This window comes from Taeniopygia guttata, chromosome 1 (assembly GCF_048771995.1).
Source record: "Taeniopygia guttata chromosome 1, bTaeGut7.mat, whole genome shotgun sequence".
NCBI classification, from domain to species: Eukaryota; Metazoa; Chordata; class Aves; order Passeriformes; family Estrildidae; genus Taeniopygia; species Taeniopygia guttata.
In genome coordinates this window covers 86,795,804-86,822,306 of record NC_133024.1, presented here as the reverse complement: position 1 = coordinate 86,822,306, position 26,503 = coordinate 86,795,804, and the positions used below count along the sequence as shown (strand labels likewise).

Below are 26,503 nucleotides of genomic sequence, written 5' to 3'. Positions count from 1 at the left end.
GGGAGACTGCAGATAATGGGATTGACTTGGTACTTAAATCTCAGTGAACCAAGACAGCATAAGTAATTAGTGAATTGGATCCATACTGGGGTGCTAATGATGGCTAATACTGCCCCACACCATTCTGAAACCCACAAGATACACATCCATCTCATTCAGATAAAACCGAGGGGATACTGTTTTGCGGGCATCATTTATTTCTTTCCCAGTACAGAATTTATGCCCCTTTAAAAAAATAAATCTAATTTTCATGGAGTGACATCCACAAGAACAAGTGACCATTTTGTCAGAGGAGTTCATTATGATCACAAATACCTCTGGTGTTTTTAATTAAGAAAGGCTAATTAAGAGAAACTATGCATTTATCTTCTTATCTAGTTGTCAAGGGGAAAGTCACAAACACTAACTATATGCTGTTTGAATGGGAGAGGCAGCTCATATTTTTAATCGTTTTTGCTTTTTGTTTTTGAACAGACTGAATCCTCACAAATAAGAAAGTTAATTTAAGAAAGTATTTCTTTTTTGAAACCAATGCTCCAACTTTTAAGTATAGTTCAGCTTCCTCTCCTGATTTTCCTCCAGGTTAGTATAAACAGGCAGAAACTAACATTCTGCCTCATTTTTCTTTTCCCACAGAGTGATAGCATTTTATCAGGATAATTTAGATAAATGCCTTTCCATAGGGTTTGCTTATCCTTCCAGGAGCTATGATCGACAAACAGCCACACAAGATGAATGGCATAGTGTTTTGATCAAATGTATTCTCATCTAAAAGTAGAGAGGGTTTCAAGGTGAGGGGAATGTCTGTTTTCCTCAGATGTGATCGTCAGAGGGTGGTCCTCCCCCCTCTCCTCCCCCCTCCCTGTGCCCTCCAGTTTGTTACAGTGGCTGCGAGTTAGGATGTTTCTGTGTTCGAGCGTGCGCATTGCACGTATCAGACACTAAAACCAGGGACAGCTCGGTAGAAGATATTTAACTTAGTCCAAAAGTCTTAGTATATAGTTTTAAAGAGAGAGCTGAAGATAGGAAGGTTGGTTGTGAGGGGAGACTGACAAAGAAACTGGGAACTCAGGTACCCAGCTTTTGTGCTGCAACCTAAACCTTAAAGCTGGAACACTCTTGCCTCTTTCAGCTTCTTATTCTAATTTGACCTGTTGTTCAGGGACATTAAAAAAGGTATGACTTGAGGAAAACTTGGACTGTAGCTTATAAAGAGTTAAGATGCAACATTACAGACTAGCAGCAAAAGAGTCACCTGCCAAACACAATTTTTTCTTTTATTTCCTTTTTTTTTTCCTTTTCATTCAGATTAAGATGAAATCTTTCTTTTCCCTTAATTCTGTGCTGGGTTATTTTGGCAAGTATCTGTGTAAGTGTATGTGTGACCACAGTAGCAATGCTTTGAAAGAAGAACTTCATATTCAACATTTGAGGAGAAAAAGCTGTTTAATGCAGGGGCTCTTCATAGTCCTTATAAATCTGTAACTGATTAGGAGGCATTCAGAGCTAATGTAGGATGAAAAGATGGGCAGATTGTCGGCTGAGAAGGCGGAAGCGGGGGTTGGTTGGGGTAAGGATCTGAACTGGATTATAACAAACCCAAGTTTTAGTTGGGATGGAGCTAAAGTGTTAGCCTGGAGGCAGGCAGGCTGCTCTTCATCAGTTGAAATACTCTCACCTCTGTGACTCTTTCTGCTTCTCAAAAAACAAAGATTCTTCCTGAAAGCAGTGCTTTGCAAATTGAAGCTTTAACCTTATCCTTTCTATCCAACCCAGGGATCTTTCTACCTTTTTTTCCTTTTTTTCTGCACGCAAGAACTTGTAGCTTGTGTAGGTGCATGTATTTATAAAATGCCAGATATTTTTATAATATTAATAAATCACACAGTCCCTTAAGTCAAAAACTGAACTCTGCCACCTCCTCAACCAGGTTTCCTTTTTCATTTCTGCTTAGCACTGATTTATCTGTCTTCCTCTATTTCTTAGTACTTGTGGTAATACTCAAAAATAAAACAATTAATAATCTTATTTTCACCATGCAAAATCTGAAGTACTTTATCCTGAAGAAGCCTGAAATTTTTTAGTCCACATAAATAATGAGAATTCCCCTTTTATTATGAACAGCATTAATTGTGAAGCAATGTAGAAGGGTAGGGTAAGAGTATGAGAAACATTGTTTTTAAGATGTAAGGATACAACTTCTGAAAAATTAGAATATAACTTGTTAAGGATATTTTCTTGTATTTCTTACTATAATTGTTCCCCTTCTATGGTTTAATCTATTGGAAAAGCTTCACTGTTTATCTTCCTAAGAGCCTTCATTTTCCCTTGAATATGATGAATACAGCTGCAGGACCCTGCATCACGAGTCCTGGGAGTTTGCAGATGGTGGGAGCCTAAAGAGTCTTCTAGCAGAAAAAGAAGTGCCTCTCTTCTTTTGACCTGATTTGTTCAAATATTTAGTAGTTACTCACATTTCTGCTGTCCTCCCTAGAAATAGCCCTAGAAATTGCAGGCACTGACAGAATCAGTAACAGCTCTGGACAATGTAATCTAAACCACTGCAATTCTCAATTTTTACTTCTGAAATATCATTCCCAATTTTTCCTCACTAATCAAGAAGACTTTGATAGAAATCGGAAAGAAAAAAAAAGCTAGAACTGATATATGGTTTATCCACTGACACCTAAGACTTTCATGCACTATTAGCAGAGTTGCAGGGCCTGTAGTAAACAGTATTAAATCTCAGACACTTGGCTAAAAGCAGGTTCATATCCAAGAAGAAAAGAAAAGGAGGGGTCATTTTTATGAAGATACTGACCTTTTCCAAACTAATATTGCCATGCATTTCTTTTTTTTTAATGTTTCAAAAGGAGACGAGTTCATTTCTACATCCTTTCTAACAGGATTTTGAAAGTTACAGTAACAAAAAACCAAACCAAACCAAACCAAAACAAAACAAAAAATTTCCAGAACTCTTACATGAACCCGAAAACAGAATAGCCTACATTAGTGAACTTCTTTTTTGATGCTGAGGGGTGAAAGTCAAGATTGCACTTGTTTTTCCTACCCATCATAAAAACTAACATGAGCTGCTTGAGCATTTTCAAATAACAGGAGGAATATGGAAGAATGAATTCTGAATCCTTCTTCCCTGCTGTAAAATTGCCAGATTCTTCTTGTCTGATGTGGGAGAATTTGCAGTGCACATTGATAAGTAGTAGAATCAGAAAAGGTTTATGTAGAAGGAAAGTGGAAGCAATACAAATAAACAACTGTTTCATTCGACTTCTTATTTTCATTTTCAATGATTAACCATATATGGCAGAAAGACAGAAAGAAGCAAGTCTTATTTTAAAGGAAGCAGCTCAGAATATCATACTTTGTTTTTTACATCTTATACTGGATATCAGGATGCTGCTGAAAAAGTACCAGAATTAAAAGTAATTCCCTCAACTTCAGCAAACAGTCCCAAAATCTGCCAGATGCTGGCATATATCCACTGATTTGAAAGTTTGAAAGAAGGCTAAAAAATTTAGGGATAGTTTTTGTTTGTTTGTTCCTGACCACTGATAGCATGGGCTAGCAGCTGGTAGAAGAATAAAGGAAAATGTGTGTGTATTGGCAGCAGACAATTTATAACATGAAGTGATTATTCTCTCAGTCTTAAACATCAGAACTTGTGTCTTAAAAAATAATAATTTGCTTGGACAATTTTACAACTGAGCATTTAGTTTTTTCCCATTTTTCCTCCTTCAAAGATGTGTTGGAATTTGTAACCAACAAGATACATAATTTATCAATCTGGTACCTTTTTTTTTTAAGAGGCGTGTTTCAATCTTGTTCTTTTTAAAGCTTATTGCAATTCTAGCTTGGTAAACCTACATCTCCACCTAGTGGTTTCACAGAAAGGGGACGCAGTAGTTTTTCACAGAGCGCGAGCTTCCAGATAATTTGCAGTTCAACACCATTCTGAAGAAATTGCATTCTTTCTGAAGGAAATATTTTAAAACTGGTGATTAAATATAAATATATAGATAAAGAGATAGATATAATTAAGTGTTGATACTTCTTTGCCATATGCAATGGTTCTTCTGTTTCTTAGTGTGAATAAATACTTTCAACAGAGAAACAAAATTTTAGCACAGCATCAGTTCATCCTGTATTTTTTTCTAATCCTATCCTAAACCATGCTCGGGCAATGCTGGAAAGTTCCCATCTTTCCTGCAGCCACATCTCTTATGCAGAGTGTGACCAAAGGTCCAAACTAAGCACAAAACAGCTAGCAAGACTTTGAAAATTCCCTGCAACATCTCCTTTGCATAGTGATGTTTTTCTATAACTCTTTCGTTCAGGATACTTTATATCTGCCCTGAGGAAACTACAGGAAATCCAGGCAGGGAAGAGGCATACACAAAGCATGTGACTTAGCTACCAGACCAAAACAAATTTTCAAATCTGTTCTGCCCTTTCCCCAAAACATTAATCTTGTATTTTCTTGACTTTCCAAAAGATTCTATCTCCAGTTTTTCTTTTTAAAAAATTAAATATATATATATATATCTGTTTGAAAGATTCTTTTTCACAATAGGGAAGGTAAAATCTCCAGTCCCAACACAGTTGCTTACTGTCCCATACAATCATTTTAAACCTACTCTGCAAGAGATAACTCATCATATTAAGAAAGCTTCTTCAGTTACAAAAACTAATATCTTCCAGTACCAGCAAATTGATTACTTTTAAAAAACAAAATACAGGCAGAAATTAAATTAATATGATCCTGCCCAAAATATCTTATTTTTCTCAAACACAGTTCTCATTCCTCTTTCATGCTTCTGCAGTGCCAGCCACTTCATGCAGCAGTGAAAATCTAAGTGATTTTTGGGGGGCTAGAATCCTATTCTTCTAACAAAACCATCAGTTCCATAGGACTATCCAGAGTGCACGAAATTAAGAATGTGCCTAAACCTGTGCAATATTGAATCCTTCACATGGACAGTAGATGTACTGTTAATTAAATGCTACTCGTAATAAAATATATTAAAGTGATTGAAGCTGCTGTAGCTGCAGTGTGCCTAAAAAGTACAATAATCCTTCTGTAATGTAGAATCCTCATGTCAGAAACATGTACAGTGCTCAGAAAGAGTATAATTAATGAACATTAACATATATACTCGGAGACAGAATATATGAAGAGGGTGCTTTGGGACATGATTCAATTTTTTGTGACTTTAAATTAGGGAAATTTTGAAAACTTCCAGTTCAGCAATTTCCAATGATTAAATGGTATCATAAGTTTTCTCTAAAACCAAACAAATGTGAAGTAATGAGAAAATATAGGCTTATTTCATTAATGAGCTATTCCAGCCTTAAATATTGTTTTCCACAAAATACAATAAATATTGATTTTCTGAGCTGATTAAGAATGGATGGCCACCCACAAATAATTAAACCAAATATTTAGTCTTGTATAGTTAAATGAAAAATTAGATACTTATTTCAGAGCTGGGTAGCACATGAAGATCATTAGATAGTCCAAGGTCAGTACTGGATTAAAACTAAGATCTTCTGCAGAATAGCAAGGGGAATTTTTTGTGGAGAAAGAGGGACATTTGGGGTGGCTCAGGCTGAGAACTTTTGCTATCTGAGATGGTCACTGAAATTCAGAGATGAAAATTGGAGGTGAAAACGAGAGCTCATTTTCCCGTAGAGAAAGCTCACCCTTCCCTTGAATAGTGAGACCTGCAGGGCACTGTCAGTCAGCACAATGAATTTACCAGCAAGAGACCCAGGCTGGGCTTGCCCTGAGCCCTGGTGGCTTGCTGGGCTCCTTCTGAGCAGTTAGAAACAGCGTCCTTTTATGCATGCTCGGTCTGACACACACATGTCACAGATGGAGACCGAGCGCTCTTGACAGCGCCCAGTTAGAAGCCATTTGGGCAGACAACACAAGTGCAGCAAAACTCTGTATTAGCTTTTAGGCAGAAAATTTGGGCTGGTTGAATAACAAGAATGAGGGATGGCAAAACTGCCACACTTGGTTTCTTTGTTACTTTAGCTGACTTCTGACTTCTTTATATTTTAGAGTAAGTTTAAAAAAATGTAGGCTATGTAACTTATCAGAACCCCAAAAAAACTGATAATATTTTTGATTCTTTCTTCTGGTATGTATGCCTAAAAAGTAGAAATTCAGTCTCTTTAGGAAGAAGATGAGGTCAGAGTCCATATGGGCTTGCCCAGCCTTGCTTGCCATTTGTTGGTTGTGCTCTGTCCAGTTGTTTAAATTCATGCCAGCAATCTGAGTTTTTTAAGTAATCTAAGTAGTGAATTAAAATGTTAATATGACTGAGCACTCTTCATTGGCTGTCACAGCAATAAAAGGGCCACAAGTGTTTAATGATATATGTAAGGGGACGAAGTATCTACTGCTACTACTCAAAAGATATTTTTTTTCTCACTGTACAATTCATAGTCTTACAATATGGGTAGCTCTAACAAAAATCTAGGAAATCACTGTCTCATGAAAAAAAAAAAAAAAAAGAATTTGTGGCATTTGAAAAAAAGTTATGTGATTCTTTAGGAAAACTGGAGACTCCACAAATATTCCAGAAAAATAAATAATCAAAATAGCAAATTTGCGCAAGTCCAGAGAGTTACAAATATTTGAACCACTGTAGATTTCTCATCAGTTAAGGAGACTTCTCATCAACTGCATCTTCAAGAGAATTATCTGAAAGTCAGTCCTCCTGAGGGGTTCCTTTCAACACATTGCATTCTATGAAAGAAAAGCAGTTTACAGATATAACCACCAAATGGTACTCTTCAAATTATATTTTCTTGGACCTAAAAGAAAGAGTAACTGTGAGCTTGCATCAACATGTTTTTTTTTTGTTTTTAAGACCAGTGAACAAAACTACATAATTTTCTACACCTTTACAGATGAAGGAACTATGCAATACCCCACATCTATTGCATAACATAACTGGAAAACTTCTGGTGATCTCATTGTGTCTTCTATCTTGTGTGCTATGACTGGATTTCTCCGTATTCAGACTTTAATTTTCAGAGTTTGAAATTCGCATAAGCTCTAGATGAATCATTATTTCTAAAATTTTTGTCTCATAAGTAGAAAGACCATTACACAAAGTAAGCTTGTAATTTACAGGCACGTATTTTATCAGTTTTACTACAATAAGCTGAGATATAAATTCATTATAGCTAATATATAAACAGTAGTATAAATTTATAAATTCTAAACATATTTTGCACTTTTCTTCTTTTTATAATCCCACTGATTCAATTTTTATTGTGTTATTTCTCCTTTCTTTGGAGGGCGGCAGGAGAGATGACATGGAATGAAGAATTTTCAAATACAAGAAAGATTTCTCACATCCATGTCAATCTTAATTTAGTTTTACCTAACTGTTCTTGGAAGTTCATACATATAATGAAGCATTTTATTCAAAAACAAAAATTGTAGACTTTCTTCAGCCACAAGGGAAATGACTTGCAGAGCATCCAAACACTTATATGAGCAGGACAATACTACAGAATGCCTTGTCCAAGCCACTGGTAGGAAAAGGCAACTTTTCTTTAGCCTGTTCCTCCTGCTTCTGGTGCATTTTAAAATCATTCCCAAACCCTGCTAAAAGATCAAAATATATTTCAGTTTTGTTCTTAAAAAAATAAACAAAAACAAAAACAAAAAACCAAAAAGAAACAAACAAACAAAAAACCACCAAACAACACAAACCCCACACATATAACTTTCATCTGTTTGTAAATATTTCATTGTTCTGTATTCTGGGTACATCTAACATTACTGTGCACCAAGACTTCTGCACATACTGAGCAGTGCAAACTGAAAAAAAATAAAAGTGCATGGAGGGAAAAAGGGTGTTTGTAATTTTAGTTGAAGTCCAGGATGGCACTTATCTGGTGATTTCAGTAGAGATAGTATTTCATTGCAACTAATAACGAAACCTTTTGACTAATTTAATTGGTACAAAGATTTGGAATAATGTAAAATATTTTCCTTATTTCTTGTAAAACTATATGTATGCATATATACATTTATCTATATAGATTAGTAACTTAGAAAAGGAGCGAATATAAATAAAATCACCTAGAGAACCATTAAATGATATAAAAAATGCAAGTCAATGATGTGTCTTTCTTGTATAGAATCAAAGTTATAGTGGAGAAAAAGGAGAGGAGGATGCTAGGAATATGTAAGGTATTCAACATAGAGAACACAGAGTAAATGTACAAAGATAAGACAAAAAAAAAAGGTTGTAAATTTATTAGCTAAGGATATACCCAGAAAAAAATAATGCATATATTCATATATTCAACTGACATATATCCTTAGCTTCAAACCAGCTAATAGTCACTATAGGTTTAGTACAGATAAATTGGATTCAGAGCTGAAGTCATGCAACATAGTCCAGCCCAAATCTTTCCAGGGGATGCCAGATTTTCCTTCAGATTTAAAGGCATTGCTCTGATTTCAGCCCACAATTTGGCAAAGAGCTGATGAAACAGACTTGGAGATTTTTTTTGCCTTTTGGCCTTAGTGATTTTCTGTGCCATTAATTGATGAAATTGCAATGGTTTTGTGTTATGAAACAGTTTCTGTGTTGCTGTATTTTGTGTTGTAGTTCAGTGTTTGTAAGTCTCTAGGGCAGCATCTACTGCAGTTGATTTTATATGACTTGTCATGAGATTTTTAAACTTCAGCTGTGTATTAAAGTTTACAGGCTGAGTTGTCTTCCTCAGCTGTTGCATAATCTCACAAAACCATGTGGGCAACAAGGCTGGTTCCCTCCAGGTCTGATAGGTGGTGGTCCTCAGATGGATCAGTCCTGGAAGCTTGGGAAAGCCAAGCTGGAAAGCTTAGCTGGAAAGATTTAAGTGTATTCAATAATACAAACTTAAAATAGTAAGGTTTTTGAAAGCCTTGAGCTCCAGATGATTTTGTGCCAAGGATTTTCTCTGAGTTTACAACAGTTTGAAGTGTATGGTTTCCAGCAGTCACAACCTCCACAGACTGTCAGCCAGGCTTCTGGGAGGCTTCTCAAGTGGCTTTACAGCATGTGTGGCTTGTGGGACGCCTGTCCCCAGACATGGTACAGAAAGGCTGAGCCCCTCACCACTATCCAACTGAGAAGGCTCTGTTCTGTTTACTACTCACCCTTGCTGATTGTGAGATCTGGTATTTTTGCTTAAGCAAAATTTGCTCAGGTTTTTCCTTTAGAAAGGGCAAAAGTGTCTTTTTCCTTCTTCAGTTTCAGTGTTTTGAAGTAAAGATACTATGGGGGCAATGCTGTAGCTTTTGATAACACATCATTGTGGTCTAAGAAAGCAATAAGATTGTTGGAAGCGCCTGTTAATGTTCTCATAGCAGCGACCCATATATTTTATGCAAATATACAATTGCTCTGTAACTACAGAAATGTAACAATAGGTTGCAATTTATAGCACCAAAAACATTCAAAACATCCAGTAATGTTCTTGTTTGCTAATTGGTCATTTGCTACAACTTCTTTCCTTACAGATACAAGCTTGGAGCACCATTAAAAGTGCTAGATCTAGAAGACATCTTACTCAAACTGAGCCCAGGTAGTTGAGGGGTACACAGCGTCTAGCAATACTGCTGTTTATCTGTGGAGGCCATGCTTGAAATACAGGTCAAATCCTGAATGTAGCATGCTGAAGGATCTTCAGCTGTCAAGCTAAGCTGTAGAAGGTTGTTACATGGGACATAAAATTCATTTCAAAAATCATGACCTATTTTAGGAAAGCCTGCCCCTACAGAAGAAAGTGAAGAGTTGAAATAAATCAGGGGTTTATTCATACAAACTCTACTTGGGAAGTTTAACCTATAAATACCTCTGGCCTGAAGGTAGCTGACTAACTAGCTCAGTGGACTTAAGTTGTACTTATTCCTTCCACTGCCATGGACTAAACAAAGACAAGCTTGGGAGGGTCATTACTGCCTGATTCCTAGTGCCTCTTCAACAGCTTTTTACTTTCTAGTCGACACTAGCAGGGCAGGTAAGTCTGATTTGAGGTCTTCTTGCTCTATCTGGTTATAATAATTAATTAAATAACTTCCTCTCTAAGCATAAAGCTCTTGATAAAGATTTGCCCTCCACATATACAGCTATTTTTTTATTATTATTTTTCATTTATATACAGTATACCAAATTTGGCTATGACTGATTTGCTTCTTCTCTGCAATGTGACAGGAGAAATTTTTTGCATGTCAACTTTCACCATGCTTGAAATGCCAGGGGAGCAATGCACAATCTGATAAAGTCTTCTTAAAGAAAGTTAGGGATTTTCCATTTTTTTAAAAAATTCAACTCATCTCAAGTCAGGATTTCTTTTCAGAAGATATGCTTCAGGCTTAATTGGGGTGCTCAGTCTAGGGTAAATGGGTGAAATTTAAGGTCTAGCAATACATAAACAGTTTTTCTCAGTAATCTCACAATCTCTTCAATTCTATGCATTTGAAATGAAGAATCTTGCAATGTGCAGCTTGCAGTATGTTAAGCATTTTTGGAACATGGGCAAAGCATTTACTACCCAGTAAGTAACTCTACAACACTTGCACAGTGAATTCTTCCCTGCTCTGCATAAAATACAATATAACTGAGTGCAAGCACAGATTGGCAGCGTACAAGAATAGAGTACTCTCCAATGTTGCCTCAAAGCCATTGTGCAACAGCGATGAAGCCCCTTCAGATCTTAGCCCATGTCACTGAGATCTGTGTTCTATGAGTCTTAACACCTTACTTTCTGCAGTCCAAAAATCTAGCCCTGTGATGTCAGGGTGACTCTTTAGTTCCTCTTATGGGTGAGTCTTTGAAATGAGGAAAGACAAGACAGATCCTTAGAATCATGGTTTGAGGAAAAGCTTTGCCATTAGAACTACTTGCAATGACTCTGCTTTGCCAAAGAGTTTGAAAACACAGAGATTAAAAGGCTAAAAAACATGAAAGGAAATGTGAGGCAGCAAAAGCACATGTTAGGAGAAGGTAGAATGATGAGTGTTTTGAGAACAGTAAATACCTCATTTGGCTTTTTACGAAGGTGTGCATTACACAAGGAAAAATTATCAGATATTTTATTCTTTGCCATTACATCTCCATGTTGCCCAGAGGTATGGTGAACATCCCTCGTTTTGGTGGGAGACACATGGGAGCTGCATTGTGTCTGGCACAATATGTCAAGTCAAACATATGAGCTGAAGAAGTGCCTTGCTTTTGCTCAATTAGTAGTGTTTGCTTTGTGGACCTCCATTAGCAAGTATAAATTTGTACAGTGGTCACCATTTAAAAATCAATATTTACCAAGGGTTATCACATCATCAAGCCTAGGACACTAAGTAGTTCCGTAAACTTTGAGCAGAAAATAATACTGCAATCTGGTAAATATTTAACATACGTATCATTTTATGGTAACCACCTCTTTTGATACAGGTGTTCATTTACCTCTTCCTAGCTAAACCTGAAGTTAGGCTTCACTTCAGCCAGATTTCAGTTAAAGGAACTGGGAGGGGAAAGATAGTGAAACTGATTTTAAAATTAATATAATGAAAATAATCGTAATGAATAATCACTTTAATTTTTGTTGCCTTCTTATCCCAAAGCATATAATTCTGCAGGGATTCACTGTGAAAATACTGAATAAATGGCTACAATATATCTTGGCAAAAAAAAGTCAGGTTCCTTTTTCCTTGTGATATAGTAGGGCATTTTCTGTTTGGCAAGGAAGGCTCCGCAGTAGCTAGCTACACTGTCCAGCTTCTTTCAATATAACCACCCTTCCTTTGATGTGTAAGTAACAGATGTTTAAGACATAAGAAATTAGATAGACTGTGATTACTGAGAAACAAGTTAATTTCAATTCATTACTTGATGTTCTCATTCACTTGTTCTGAAAATGACAGTAGTTAGTAGGGTTGTTGGTTTTTTTAATTGACATATTTTATGTTTAACAATCAACTTAAAGTTAACCTATGCACACCTCTAATTTTGAAACACATCATTTGCGAGCTAATATGTCACTTTTTCATCGTAAATTGGAATTATTTCCAAAATGGCTTCACTTTAATTATATGTACATGTACAACTTAGCCAGCTTGTTTTCTTGTAGGCAGTGGGAAGAGGTAAGGAGAAAGCAGAAAGAACAGCTTTGTTTTTCTCCATTTCACAAAACAGGATTCATTCTCTCCCAGTTTTCTAAAAAGGAAGTATTTCAAATAAGCCAGAGGAAGGTCTTGGCAGGGGAAGGATTAAGTTTGAGTTTTTCTGCTGGAAAGGAATAGGCATGATTAAGAAACTGTCTTAGATAGCTCATTAGCTTTCAAATATTGGATGTGTTTGGTTGATAAAAGTAATGTCCATACAAGTACTATAAGTCATTTGACTTGGTACCTCACAAAATTTTGATTAAGTAAGCAAAACAACAATAAACTCAACATGGTGTATCTTGAGTAGCTTTAAAAGTATAAGTTTTTCTTGAAATTGCAAGCAGGGAATTCTCACAGAAATTATGTTTTCCTAGTCAGGTCCTCAGGGATCAAAGAACTTTCTGAAATATAGTACAGTTAATTGTCACAAAGAGGATACCTAGAAAAGCTGAGGTTTTCTTAATGAAGGTTTTTAAGAATTGGTAAGTAATGCTAGGTCCATGTATGTCCACTTTCATCTGATCTCTAGTAGAGATATGGTCTAGATGACCCTTTGAGTCCCATCCAGAACTGCATTATTTGAAGCCAAAGTGATCACTTAGAAACTTTGAAGGTGGTTAGGAAACTGTAGCAGTGATAAATAAAAAGAGGGTAAACTGATGAGACAATGACAGCTGAATCAGTCTCCTGATAAAGCATGTATGAGCAACACGGTGTTGGGGCATGGCCCAGCAAGAGGACAGTGGGGAGAGAAGGGGACAAGAGGGAGGATAAAACTCACTGTCCTATGTGCATTAACACTGTACATCACAGAACCTCTGAGCCCCGTTCTGCTCTTCCCAGGCCAGAGAAAAGCCATCAGAAGGCAGTAGTGCTTCATAATTTGCCCTTGCAATAACTGACCCCAACAAATTATGCCTGTATGGTTCCTACGTCAGGAAACATTTTCAGGGAGAAGTATTATTTTTTTATGTCTAACTCATATCATTGATAAAAAAAACAGTGAGCTCTAAGGAATAAAAGCACTAAATCTCCTCGTTTTTTTCTCAACTGTATCAATCTGTCTTATAAAAAATACTGCTAGATCTTATGAAATCTCCTTTTTTTTACACCCTCTGGCCATCATAACTGTAACAACCCTACAGTAGTTGTAAATTGAAGTAACAAGTTACACTTTCTATCAGTGACGACAATTAAGTCCCAAACAAGGTGTTAACACATTTAATAGATTCCACATCAGAAAAAAATACTGAAACACGTCTAGAAATTTTTAATAAATTGTGTAGCTCCAAGAGAAGCTGAGATTTGGAGCTAAACCAAGGAGTTTAAAAGCCTTTTGGTCCTTGTTAAATGGGAGGTAAAAAATGGTTGAATACAGTTTTTCTCTTTGGTTTCATAATCTATGAACCTAGAGCTCTGTAACTGAATACCAAGAGGTGATTAAAAAAAAAAAAAAAAAAGAGTAGAAAAGCTCTAAACACACTCTTAGTTTATGATTCTAAATTTGAGGCTGCTATATCTCTCAATTGTTTTTCTGTGTTCACCTTGTAAAAAGAAACAGACTAAGGCTCCACAGGATGAGAGTCAGGCCAGTAGAATGTACACAGACTTTTAAGCAACCTACTCAAGCACAAATCTATGTCCAAACCTCACAGTTTATCATGTGTTAAGCCTATCCAGATGGTGGGTAATATTCTGGTATTAGCAGTTCACATCCATTTCCACTTCCTTCTCTATAGAAAATTGCCAGCAAGTCTCCCTGGTGGTCTTTTAAAAGTAAAGGTACTCACATGTATATGAATGTACACCACATATATTACAATATCTTGCTCAGATGTAAAAAACAAGCTCTTAGTAATTTATAATTTGAAATATGTAGAGGACCACAGCTTCAAATGGTATGAAATTGTGCTATTTTCAAGTACATTCTCTAGCTGCCTATGACAGTCCCAGGATTCTGAGAACAGGGCTTTGAAAAAGACAAAAATGATCCAAACTACAAGTGCTTTATTTGCCTTCCTGTGAGAGCTGGAGTGATGGAGCTTTGTGTGAATAAATGCAGGACTCTTCTCTCCATGTAGCATCACAGGCACTGCTACAGCTTCAGCCCATAGTGTTATCAGCTGCATGACTAGAACAAGCGTATCAAATTTATGGACTGGAAACCTGGAGATTTTTAGTATACATACCAGGCATTTTAGTATACATACATACATATTGCATACACTTTAGTCATCATACCAGGCAGCAGAAATAAGTCTGGAGTTACAGAACAGACTAAATTGGCAAGGAGATATAGTCACAGTTAATTGTCCAGTGGTTATAACAAAATGTGTAGCTAGAGAAACCCCAGCCTTGCAGGAACTAGGAAGAAAATGGGTTTACACCTTTAAAAATGACTTGGATATCATTGTGGCTGCCTTTCAATTTTTCCAGAGGCTGTCCAGCTATCAATAGATCCCAGCAGAAAGTCTCAGCTCTCTGCTTCCCTGTTGCATTGTTCCCCTAAAAAAACCTTGCCCTGCCTCTGTGGGTAAGGCCTGTGACCACAGTCTCTATCCCAGGAGAGGAAGACCAAGATGTGAGGCAGATGTTCAGGATGCAGTGCACGGCTCTGCAGTTTAGATGGGGTGGAAATGAGAGTGTCTCAGAGCAGGACCTAGCAGAGCTGTGTGAAACTGAGGTTTCAGTAACACAGAAGTCTCCAGTCTTTTTCTGCTTCTTTCTTTAGCACTCTGTGGATATACACCACTTAATAGCAAGAAAAAAAACCTGAAGCCACCCTCCTTTTTTAACCTTGGACACACTACCAAAATCTTCCAAACTATTTCCTTGTGAGGATAGGGTCTGCTTTGGTTTTTTGGGTTTTTTTCTTCTTTGCTGTGTTAATCACCTAATTTCACCAGCAGTTTTCTCCTCTGCTTTGTTACCCTGGGTAAACCATCTGGGACTTTAAAGTCCTCCAGATGTTCTACTCCACCGCATGTCATGTGGAACCCCAAAAACCTCTAGATTGTTTCATTACCTCTTCCTCAGATATATCCTCCTCTACAGCACTAGCAGGCAACCCTCACAGACATCAGTCTGAGCATTCAGCAGGTGGGGACATCCGAGATGGTCTGAGCAGTAGCTTCAGGCAGCTCACTTAGATGTCTAACTTGAGGAGGGGAGGATAATTAAGTACCTCAGTTAGGAGCAGTCCCATCCTTTTTATTCAGCCAGAGACAGAAGTAGATTGCCTAAGCTCAGTTCCTTGCAGAATCTATTTTGCTTCACTGAAATATGGAAACTGAAGGAAATTTGCAGTTTGTGTATTAAGTCCCTGCAGCTAAACAATATGAATATCCTGCCTGTCTTCTTCCACAGTTTGTACATCCCAAACAAGCTCAGCCACCCACAAACACTGGTGGATACAGCGAGAGATTTTCTTGCAGAGCTACTGCCTTCGCTGCTTTCTTTTTCTGTCTGAAGAGCTGAAAGCATGCCCCAGCATTCAGAGATCATTACAGAGTGCAATGTGTTGTTATCCCAAGCTTGCAAAAGAGAGGTGCATATTTTTGCAACACATCTCTTTTCTTTACACACGCTCATCCTCTGGGAAAAATTTTCATTGCATCTGCTACCAGCAGTGTTGTGGTGTCTCTGTTACCCCTGCATGGCGCAGAAAGTACAGAAATGGTCTGAGCGGTCGGCAGCTTAAGTGGCACAGAAAGTTTTTCAGCTGCTTGTTGCTGAGATTCAGGAGCCCTCACAGGGTTAACCCATAAGTGGGTTTCTGCCATGTCTTGACACAACTTGGAAGTTTGCCAAAGAGCATTAATTAAATTTCATGCTTTCTATCAGACTTATTAAATGTACTCATCTCTACTAGCCCCCATATGACATGGGCTATTATTTTTGTTATTACTATTACTTTACAATTAGTGTGTTGTTCCCTAACCACCTTTAAATACAGCTGGAAAGTGTTTCTGAGTTAATACTTTAAGACCAGACTAACCTATAAAAAGCACTGAGAATTATAGAAGAGAACTTGATTTTAGGAGTCAAAGAACTTTTCCTATGTTAAATATTTAAGGAAATGTGTCTTCCCAGCTGTGTTTTAACTTTTTTCAAGGTTTGTCTTGATCTGAGATATGTTTGCATTTTGGAAAGGTGAGGTATATTTTGGGGAGGAAGAAAGGAAATGATTACTACAAGAAAAGTAGTCAAGTATTCAGAAATGTTTAGAGGAAAACAAACTGGTGAAAATATGCAAATTTACTCAATTCTTGCCTTATATTTATAATTTTTTTTCTGTTATTATTTTAAAATTATTTCTTTAATTCAGTGCAGTTATGTGAACTTGCTAGGATTCTGCTGCCATTGATTGTTTAGCCTGGTGATGGATCTCAGATAGTGAGACTAGAAAAAGGAGTGTACACTTGTTCAGCCCTTTGCACTGCAACCTAAAAAGCATCCTCGTGGTAGATGGTAGAAGCTGCTGAGAGAGATCACAACACTATGCTGAGACCAAGTAAACAGCATTCAAATCCCAGCTCTTAATCACATGAAAGTGTATTGGAACAAATATACCAAAATGTCCAGTATTTATAAATTTTAATAATATGGAGTCTTAATCAAAGACTGCCAGTTTTAGGACTTTTACCCTGTGCTTCTGTCCTATTTTTCTTTTGTTGGATTGTGCAAAAGTCAACTCACATTTTGCCCTGGGAAAGAGGCTCAATTTGTATTTGCTTAGCCCTAAGACTTGTGCAGAGAAAGCACGTTTGTCATGTATCTGTCATGACATTATCTAGATAATTCCTTTTGATAAGCAGTACCATTCTTCGGGAGCAATATTGAAGAGGATTCACCCTGAAGTGAATTAAGAGTAGCTGATATGGTTGGATAAATACTGAAGCTCTGTCTGGTAGAAGGTAAATGCCTTCCATGTGAGAGATGGTCTATGTACTTTGATTGTAATCTCAGGTTACTTAAGAAATTATTCTCCAGACCTGATATTTTAAAGCAGTTGCTTTTCCAAATTTGGCCATTAATACAATCACAAAAAGAAGGTATTAATTATAAAACACAGCATTGTACAAAGGGAGCTTGGAAACAAACTTGTTTCTCTCATGGCAGTTACACCACTGCTTCTGAGCAGCTGTGTGGCTGGATTGGTGTTTGAACCCCAGCATGGCAATCACAAGAGCTTTGGTGGACTGCAAAAGCTGAACAGAGAAACTATACTCCAGCAGGAAAAAAATCTCAAGCTGTGGTTGCAACCCACAGCTCCATTCCTAATGGAGTATTCTGCCATTGTCAAAAAGAATCCTGCAAAATACAGGGCATCCAACCCCAGGATTTCTCTGTACCAGTATGAAAATTGATGCAACCTGCTTTAGCACTAGTAGGAGATAAACTTCCAAAAATAGCACTAAGAACAAAACAGTAGAAAAGTAAAAAACTTTTTTTAACAAAAAGTGTTAAAACACATCTCAAAGTGCCCCAAGAAAGATAAGTGAGCTTTTCTACTCTCCCTTCTGCTCTTGAATGATTGCTCCCTACCACAGCTTTTGCTGTGTCCTGCATGCCCACTCTCAGCCCCACACATGTGCAGAACAGGTGGTACAGAAGGGTGGAGGAGAGCACCGTTGATACCCTCAGTGAGTCAGGGTCTGGTGTCACACCAAGGTGAGGAAGGAATAGCTCACACACCTTCATCCATCACCTCTGACCCTTACACAAAGGCCACAGCTATAGGGGCATTTGTCAAAGAACAGTGAGCAACTGAGGCAACAGTCTTCCTAGCTCCCATGGTTTTATTCCTTATCTTGTATTTTTCTTAAACTGCAACCCCTAGAGGCAGACTAGACAACCTGAAGATTTCATATGTCATTAAAATTACACACATACACACTTTCTCAGGTATTATGTTAGTGGAGAAAAGGTTGAGAATATGGCAAAAAGAAAAAACCCAACTCTGTGGACAAAAGAAAAGAAAACAGTACTTTTTAATTATTTAAACATTTATGAGCCAGCCTCATAATTTCTCAGCATTTGAAGCTGGCAATAACTTATATTGCTAGGTACATGCCTTAACACAGGTGGGACTTGTCTGCTTGAGAATCTGAAGGTAGTATCTTTTATGGTCACAAAGAAGCCAGCCAAGTTTATTTTATTCCTGCTCCCATTTCCTTACAGCTCCCCAATTCTTTTTTTCCCTTGTCCTTTTCTCTCTCCTCAGTACTCCCTCTACTCATCTACCCACCATCTGACAAAGAAGAAAGAGGCTTGTGAAATTGTTATATTTGGTGTTAGAGCACGGGCAAACTCTGGAGGGATCAGCTAAGCTTGTTTTCATCTTTTATAAGCAGCATCTCCCTCCCTCTCTGCGCTGCAGCCTGTGGTGACACTGACCTCTGGTGATCACACAAGTAACACTCACACTGAAGTGACACAGCTGCAATTTTGAACTACGGTGGGATTTTTTACTAGAACAGCGTCTCCCCATTAATGAGACTGTATTTTTCAGTATCTTTTCTACCATGAAGGTATGTCTCCTATGGGCGTGCTGCAAGTCTAGTTTTGCACATGGGAATTATCACAGTCCTTCTGTTACTCAAATAAGTTTTCTACATTTCCCAAAATACATATTGCATATGATAGAGAAGTTTATCGTCTGTCACAGTATTTCTTGAAAACTGACTTACATATTATGTTTCAAAGGACCTTAATTACTAAAACATTCTGAATAAGCCTGTGGTCCATGCAAAAGTCACACTGTACAGCTTCTTGCGACACGCTTCCACCTCTCTGATTTCTCCTTGCACTCGCCGAACACGGCATTAACTCCGCTGAAGTGAACGGAAACCAGATCTCCACCCAGGCTATTTTTGTCCATTTAGCCAAGAAAAGCAAATAAATCCAGGGCTAACGCTGCAAGCTTTCAATTCCTCATTTTAAGCGTGCTCTATTATGATATTGGAATGATCTCAGCACACTGATGTTACAGAATCAAATATGTGCTGCAGACCTTGGCAGAAGTGAGCATTGAGTTAATGAAAAGAGTTTCAGCTTGACATTAGCTCTATTTTGTAACCTTAATTCCTCTCTAATTTATTCTTTGGAAATTTTAGAACTTAACCCCTTGCAGATGAAGAGAAAATATTGTGTTGCTTATTAATTTTTAGGGTAATGACACAGGTATTGGAAAGCACACTTAGAATGAACTTTAATTAAACATGTAAGAACTGGTGATACTCTCATTATATAAGCAATGTTTTTCAAACATCATCCAGTGCTGCTGTAGCCCAGTAGGTATGAACCATCCTTGATCTTTAGGATAGCCTAAAATGCAAGGAAAAGAGAGAAAGATTAATTAAAACCATGCCACTTAAGTAAGTAAAAAATTGTTTTCCACAAAAAACCCACATGGATGGATGTCAGATTAAATGAAAGATATAGACAGCTAGATAATAATCCCCTTGACTGTGTGTTTAACTTTTCTTCTATTGATAGGTTTGCTTGAGTAGTATTAAAACATTTCATGAATCTGCTTAAAACACTACTTTACTGTAGCAGAATGAAAATGAATGCTTAGTAGTCTGCTGTATGCTTTTAACAAACAGATTTCATTTACTCCTTTGAGCCAAGCAAAATTGGAAGGACCTAGGGGTCTCTGATCATTAGCCCAAAATTAATGATCAGTTATTGACTAATTAACTGTCATTGATATCTCATTTATAAACAAATCAATGGACCCATTTAAGAATTTGTGTAATGATAGTAATATAATCCTTCCTCATATGAACTGCAAGTGAACAGACCAAAGAGAAAAAGCACATTCTCCACCCAAAGTAATTATAAGACCTACTTAAAAACCATTTGCCTCAGCAGAAATGTAAAGTATTTTTCTGCATAATTTACCTCCAAAATGTGTGCATTCAGCTTCCACATTAAAAACTGAAACTTGTGTGAGTGCAGGTAGTGCTCCAATACCCTTGAGATGTAGGAGGTATTTCTGAGTATGGTATTTCTAAGAGCACTCCCAGCCTGAAGGACCTGTGGAGGAAGGAATCCTTCAGTCATCCCCTGGCCAGGGAGTCGCGAGGGGCAGCAAGGAACTCCTGCCCAGGGCCTTGTGGAAGATGGGACTAGAGAGGGAGTAGGAGAGGCAGATCCCGTGGTTCGTTAATCTCTTCCTCCCGACTCTGCATTCCTTCCCACCACCCAGAACTGCTCTTCATGGCAGTCAAACAGGCTCTGGTAATCTAGGATTTAAATCAAGAAGACTATCTTTTTCTAAAATAATATAACATGAGCAAAATTGCTGTCAACAATGAAAATGGCTTTACAGATGACTCCGTTCCTGTATTTTTAATAATACTCTCCAGTGTCAAATACTATACTAAACATTGATTGTCTTAGTAAAAAGCATTGGCATACATGCACTTGAGGAGGGTGTGGAGGGGGGGGATGTCATTTATTCAAGGAACAAGTACAGACAACTATAAAACTATTCAAACCAGAAATAATTTTAAAATGTAATTCAGTTCCCTCAGAACATTGGTGACTTAGCATTGCTAACCCTTTCAGCTGGTAGGACAATGAATGCTTGAAGCAGAATCACTTATTAGTATTATGAAGTGTTTTATATTAGTGTTTTGAGCATTTAGTAAGAGGTCTGTGAACATAACAAATACAACAATTGAAAACAGTAATGTTTGCCTTATTACTTCAATGAATGTTTAAACAATTAGCAGCAACAATTGCTCAAAGCAGCAAAAATCCAAACTATGGGACTGAAAATCTTAATTTTCAGCTATATTTAATAGAATAGTAGTTATATGGGTATACTAATCCCAATAGCTTCTTATTTTTGCTGTCACTCATTTGTTCCCATCCTTGGGCAACAAGCACTTTTTCAGATTTACCTTCATGTTTCTATCAGCTATTTCTTGAAGAGTTCCATCCCCACTCTTCTGGAAAAACAATTTTTTGGGTATTTCCCAAGAATGCTGATGTATATTCTTTGTCTTAGCTGTCCAGTTTCAATAAACCACCAAGTTTTGCCTCAGTTTGGTATTTGTGCATTTTTAACAGAACAGGCAGAGTCAGTAAGGAATTAGAGGGAACACAGATTTCCCTCCAGTCCAAGCATAGGGTGTGTGTTCTCTCTTGGTTTTGAAGAAGGTTTGTGTTCTGGAACATGGCTGTCCCCTCCTATTCTGCTGAGTTTACCAGCTGCCATGTGACAAGAGTGTATTTTAAAATGTTTGTGAGCTTCTTTTTTAGTGAAAAATCTGTAGGTCTTTCCCAGCCTTCCCAAATGTGAATATCTCTGAGACATATGCCAACATACTGGAATTTTTTTTCTGTTGCAGAAATTACACTAAAAGCAATATGCATTTATGTCTGATTCCACTTCTGAGTGTGGAGTAAGCTGTGGGAGTGAGGGTGCTCCTAGTTAAAAACTGGGGAAGGGGGAGGCTGGTGGGATTTAGTTTTTGCAGGTGACCTGATGCTACAGAGCTCCATTTGTGATCATTCTATATTGGGAAAATTCAGAACCAAAAGTATTCATGTCTGAGTAATGCAGTTATTTTAAAAATCAGTATTTCACAGTATTTCATAGTATTTCATAGCAATTTCTGAACACACACAACACCAAATTCAGTGTATTTATTTGTAGAAGGAGTTTGTATGATAAGCACAGGATAAACATACTGCCCCAGAGAGGGAGAGGATCGAAGAGCTCAGCTTTAGCCAATCCCATTCACCGTGGATGTGCAGGCATCACAGCAGGTTGCAGCAAGCTCCCATCCCAACCACACAAATACTCTCACGCATTGAGCCACTGTGTTTGCTCCTATTGTACCTGGAATGTTAGCAATTGGAAATGAGATGTCTGTTCAGTTGACATATTCACGATGTACAGAGCATTGAATGAAATTAAAGATGCAAAAGCAATGTTGAAACAACCAGTTTTTTCCCCTTTCAGCTGTTTGAACAGCAAGCTGCTTCTTTCTTTCTTATGAGTCTACACTGAAAATAAAAAGGAATTTTTAAAGAGAAGTGGTGAAGTTTCTTAGCAAAAAATGTTTATAAAATACCTATTTATCTCAAAATTATAATGATGAGAACAGCTAAGAAGCAATTACTATGTGCTTCAATATGCTGCCAGTGATCTTGTTCCATGATTTTATTATTTCAGTTTCAAAGTATTTGACAGAAATTGTATAATTTTTCTTTTTATTTTCTCTACATCAAGATTTTGTAGTTGGCAGTGACAGTTGTGTTCCAGTTCTGCTTACACCAGGCAACATTATCAATGTGTTTTGAAATAAGAAAAGATTATTTAGATGTAGATTGCTATTTAATTGCAAAAGCTCCAGGTTTATAGACATATTTATCAATCTCCTGATAAAATTATTTATTTTATCAGGCTGGTGTCTCAAAAAAATAAGGGTGACCTGCTCTTCTTTCACTTTAATAAACAGTTTGTGTGTGTGAGAAATGTTAGCCTAAGTAAAGCCCATGATGAAGAATTTGTTTTCAAAGCCATGATCTAGTTCTTTAATTTGAATGCAAACAAGTGTGATTTAGAATTAAATGAATACTTTGCACTGAGGTTTGCCTCCTTGCTTTGTTTTGCATTTAATTTTTTTCCTTATTATTCTGTTCTTATTGTGTGTTCTAAATTTTATAACAATGGAGGCCAGCAAAAATGTTTATCTGCCTCACAGTCTGTACATATATTTTATATAAATGTTTTATGGCTTTTTAAGTGAAAAAGCTGGTTTCAAAGCAATTCCCCTCAGAATATTTACAGTTCAATAGAAATATCAGAGAGGCCACAAAGTGAAGCTCAGAAGAAACAAAAGGAAGCCAGGCATGATTTCATAATTTAGGGAATTAGGAAGCTATAAACAAGCAGCAAGATTAATGAAAAATAAGTCTTCTTGCTTTTAAATCTAGATGACCCTATTAGTAATGTATATAAAGGAAAGATAAATTTTGGTGGGTTTTTTTTTTTTTTTAATTTAACAATGTTATTCTACTGCTGTCTCTTGACAATCCACGTTTTCTTATGCAAACCTAAAATGGATTTATTTCAGTGTGCCTGAGTTCTGGCTTTGAAACATAAAGGTAACTTGGTTTTGATTGTCATCTGATACTATCCTTTATGGTAGGGTGGGTAAGAGATGCTGAATTAAAGCAAATTTATTCCAGAATTTCTTTAATTTAAACTCTAATCATAAGCTTACCTGAAATAACAACTCAAAAAAAAAAATTGAGGAGGACAAAGAGCTATTTTTTCTCCAGTTCAAGAATGATGAATGCTCTTATCCAGCTGACCAAGTTAAGAAGCAATTTCAAGTTTATCAGCTAAAGAAAGGATAAAGGCTTTTTATTCTTTCCTCTCTTCTAGTATTTCTTCTGTATACTTATATGAAATGCAACAGAGAATTAAATCAAAACACCGATTTAAAAATGCATAACATTAATGTCAGAGCAGTGGTTTTATCAGCTAATGATAAACTCAGAACACCTCCCTTAGTTTACAAGGCTGATTGCAGCTAAAGGCAGTGCTAGACTTCTACATATTTAGGAAACACATTATTATAGTTTTCAAAATCATGACTTTTTGCAAGCAAAATTTATTTTGTTTACTCAAATCAGATAAATGTTACGGGTATTTTATTAATCATTTTCCTGCTTATGTATATTGACATTTTTCACCAGATTCTTCCAGCGCTCCAAGTTGGGATGTCAAAAACTGTGCTTGCAGAAATGAAAGTATCCTCATTATGCAAATTTAGGTTCCACTGATAGGCATGTTCTGTTTTATAAATTACATCCTCTTGTCAGAAGTCAAATTGTATTTGAATAACTTCATGGAAATTGTCACCAAGATTTTAAATTGTGTGGCTTGTATGCCATTGTTGATTTAGTCATGAAGTAAAAAATGGACATATGTTGATTTTTAAATATGTGCATGATTGTTTTGTCATAAATGTTATTTAAATGAAACCTAGATGCATATGTAATTTTTCATGTATATTTTTGTAAAGTTTTGCATTATATAAATAATCTTAATGTTTATATTTAATAAAATATGTTAAACAGTATTAGTTGCTGTATATTTTAGTCCTAACAAGTTTGTTTCCTATAAACATTGTTGAAAAAATTTCCTGTAGGGTAAAATAAATATACATGTTCTGATAAAAATATTAAAACATAAAAGTTAAAATGAAAAGTGAACTTGAATTATGAAAATCATTTTTATCTGCTATAAAAAGAATGCTTTTCTTATTTACATTTTTATTAAATTTTCAAAAACAAACACAAGTATGTTTCACTCATATTGTTGAGAATATTTAGCAATATTTAAACATAAATTCATTTCCTATTTTAAGTTAAGCAATTTAATTAAAAATACATTTAAACTAATTGCAAAGAATAAACTGAATTCAGAAAAGAATATATTTAAATAATTTATAGAGAAGAGATTGTAATTTAAAAAATAAAATATTACACACCTTCTAAAAAATAATTCAATGAGATATATGTTACCAGCAAAAACACACCCTTAACAGAAGCTCATAGTTCAGTTGATCTTAGTTTTCAGAATGACCATTATTGCAGCTGGAGTAATCTTTGATGTTAAGAAAAGTGGAAAAATCAAAGTGAAGTGGTAAATCTGTTCATTTTTCAAACATATTAATCTTGTCAAGATAATACATAAAATCAATCTTTTCTTTTTTTTTTTTAGAGCCTTTTATTCCCTTTTATCCAAAATATGAAAGCACTTAGGACAATAAAGAAATGTGGATGACTTTGGAAAAATGATCTGAAAATATATTTTGTCTGTTGGTGTTAAGCAGTGACACAAGTAATGTGAGCTGTGCATGGTCAAAACATGAATTACTTGTTCAACTATTGGAATTCATCGTATTTGTTCTGCTTATAATATGAATATACAGCAAATTTCTGGTGCAGCTTTCTTAACAATTGAACTGAATTTCAAACCCTGACAGTAACAAATACAAATTGCACCAGCCCAAAAAAATTGTTGGGGCTAATTTTAATATTAATGAATTCTTTACAACCTCAGTTCAGCAGTTTCGATTAAGCTTTAATTAGTAGCCAGAGGGGAATCCAAAACAAAAATAAGGAGTTGAATTGCTAATTAAGTTAGTTTGATGAGGTAGAGTTTTAGTAAAAGACTGGTTGTTGTTGGCTGTGCAGATTCTGACAGGCTAAAAATACTAAAGATTATCATTATTGTAACTAACATCCTACATTACCACCAGATTTCAGCAAGGAGCAGACAGTTCATTAGAGTACAACACTCTTGTGTGTCAGTATGAGAATTAAAGTCTTGTTAATAAGATAGCAGTGCATGGGAACCATAGACCAAGACAAGAAAATGTGGTTTTAAATTTGACTGGTGATAAATTATCTAGTTATTTGATACTCCAGTATGCATCTGAATCTAATGTGCATTTATTTGTTAGGAACTGCTTGTCAGTCAATTCATTTCCCAAACGGAATTTTGTTTATTAGGCTATGGGGCTTAGTGATTTTTCTTTTGACGTGTCCATCACAGTCACATATTTCTCAATTTACATGCTTTAGATGATAAAATGTTCACCAAAAATTTGTATTTAGCACTGAATGTGTAGATGTGAGTAGGTGCAGTGTTAGATGCTCTGCCTCCAGAATCTACATCTCAAAGTAGGCAATTTAAGAGAAATCTATAAACAGACTTATCTGAAGAAGTAGCATGTAGTAAAATTATATAGCTATATTTTTTCCCTAATGATCCCTTTGATAACAGGGTAAAATCTTGGCCAGATTAACTCATTATCAAATGAATTTTTGCACTGCCAAGTTAACTATTGCATTCAATTAAATATTTTTGACATTATAAGTGTACTACCGTAGCTCCCAAAAGATTACTAATTATAACCACTAAAGCTCTGCAGTGATAGCAGTTCGACCAAACTGCACATAAGAAATGTGTTAGCTATCTCTGTAAGGATCGTAAGGAATGTCATTTGATTTCACTATACTTTGATGTTTTCTATAATTTATATTTTGTCCTTTTGCTTAAGGTTTCAAAGCCTACAAACCCAATAACGAAGGGATAAGGGAAGACAGAAAAATAAATTATATTGTTTCTATGGCATTAAATATAAGCCTGCTATCAGAGCTACATAGCACTAGTGAATTGTAATCAGGTACTTTGACTTAACACTGTTTTGTTTTATAATAAGAGTGGTTGCCATATGTTGGAAGTCCTATCTGCCTGTGTCT

At 36.3% G+C, this 26,503-nt stretch overlaps 2 long non-coding RNA genes across 16 annotated transcripts in view; one reads left to right on the top strand and one right to left on the bottom strand.

The window, feature by feature from the left end:
• LOC116808616 (uncharacterized) overlaps positions 1-26,503 on the top strand; it is a 164,590-nt gene that overhangs the window by 37,586 nt on the left and 100,501 nt on the right. The gene's annotated exons all lie outside the window — the stretch shown is intronic.
• Positions 19,388-26,503, bottom strand: part of LOC115496166 (uncharacterized) — a 51,570-nt gene continuing 44,454 nt past the window's right edge. For 6 of the 15 annotated variants that reach the window (XR_012057205.1, XR_012057192.1, XR_012057185.1 and 3 more), the window contains one exon: positions 19,388-22,058. This is a non-coding gene — a long non-coding RNA (uncharacterized lncRNA). The remainder of the gene's footprint in view (positions 22,059-26,503) is intronic. The other 9 variants (XR_012057196.1, XR_012057206.1, XR_012057204.1 and 6 more) reach the window with 4 other exon arrangements.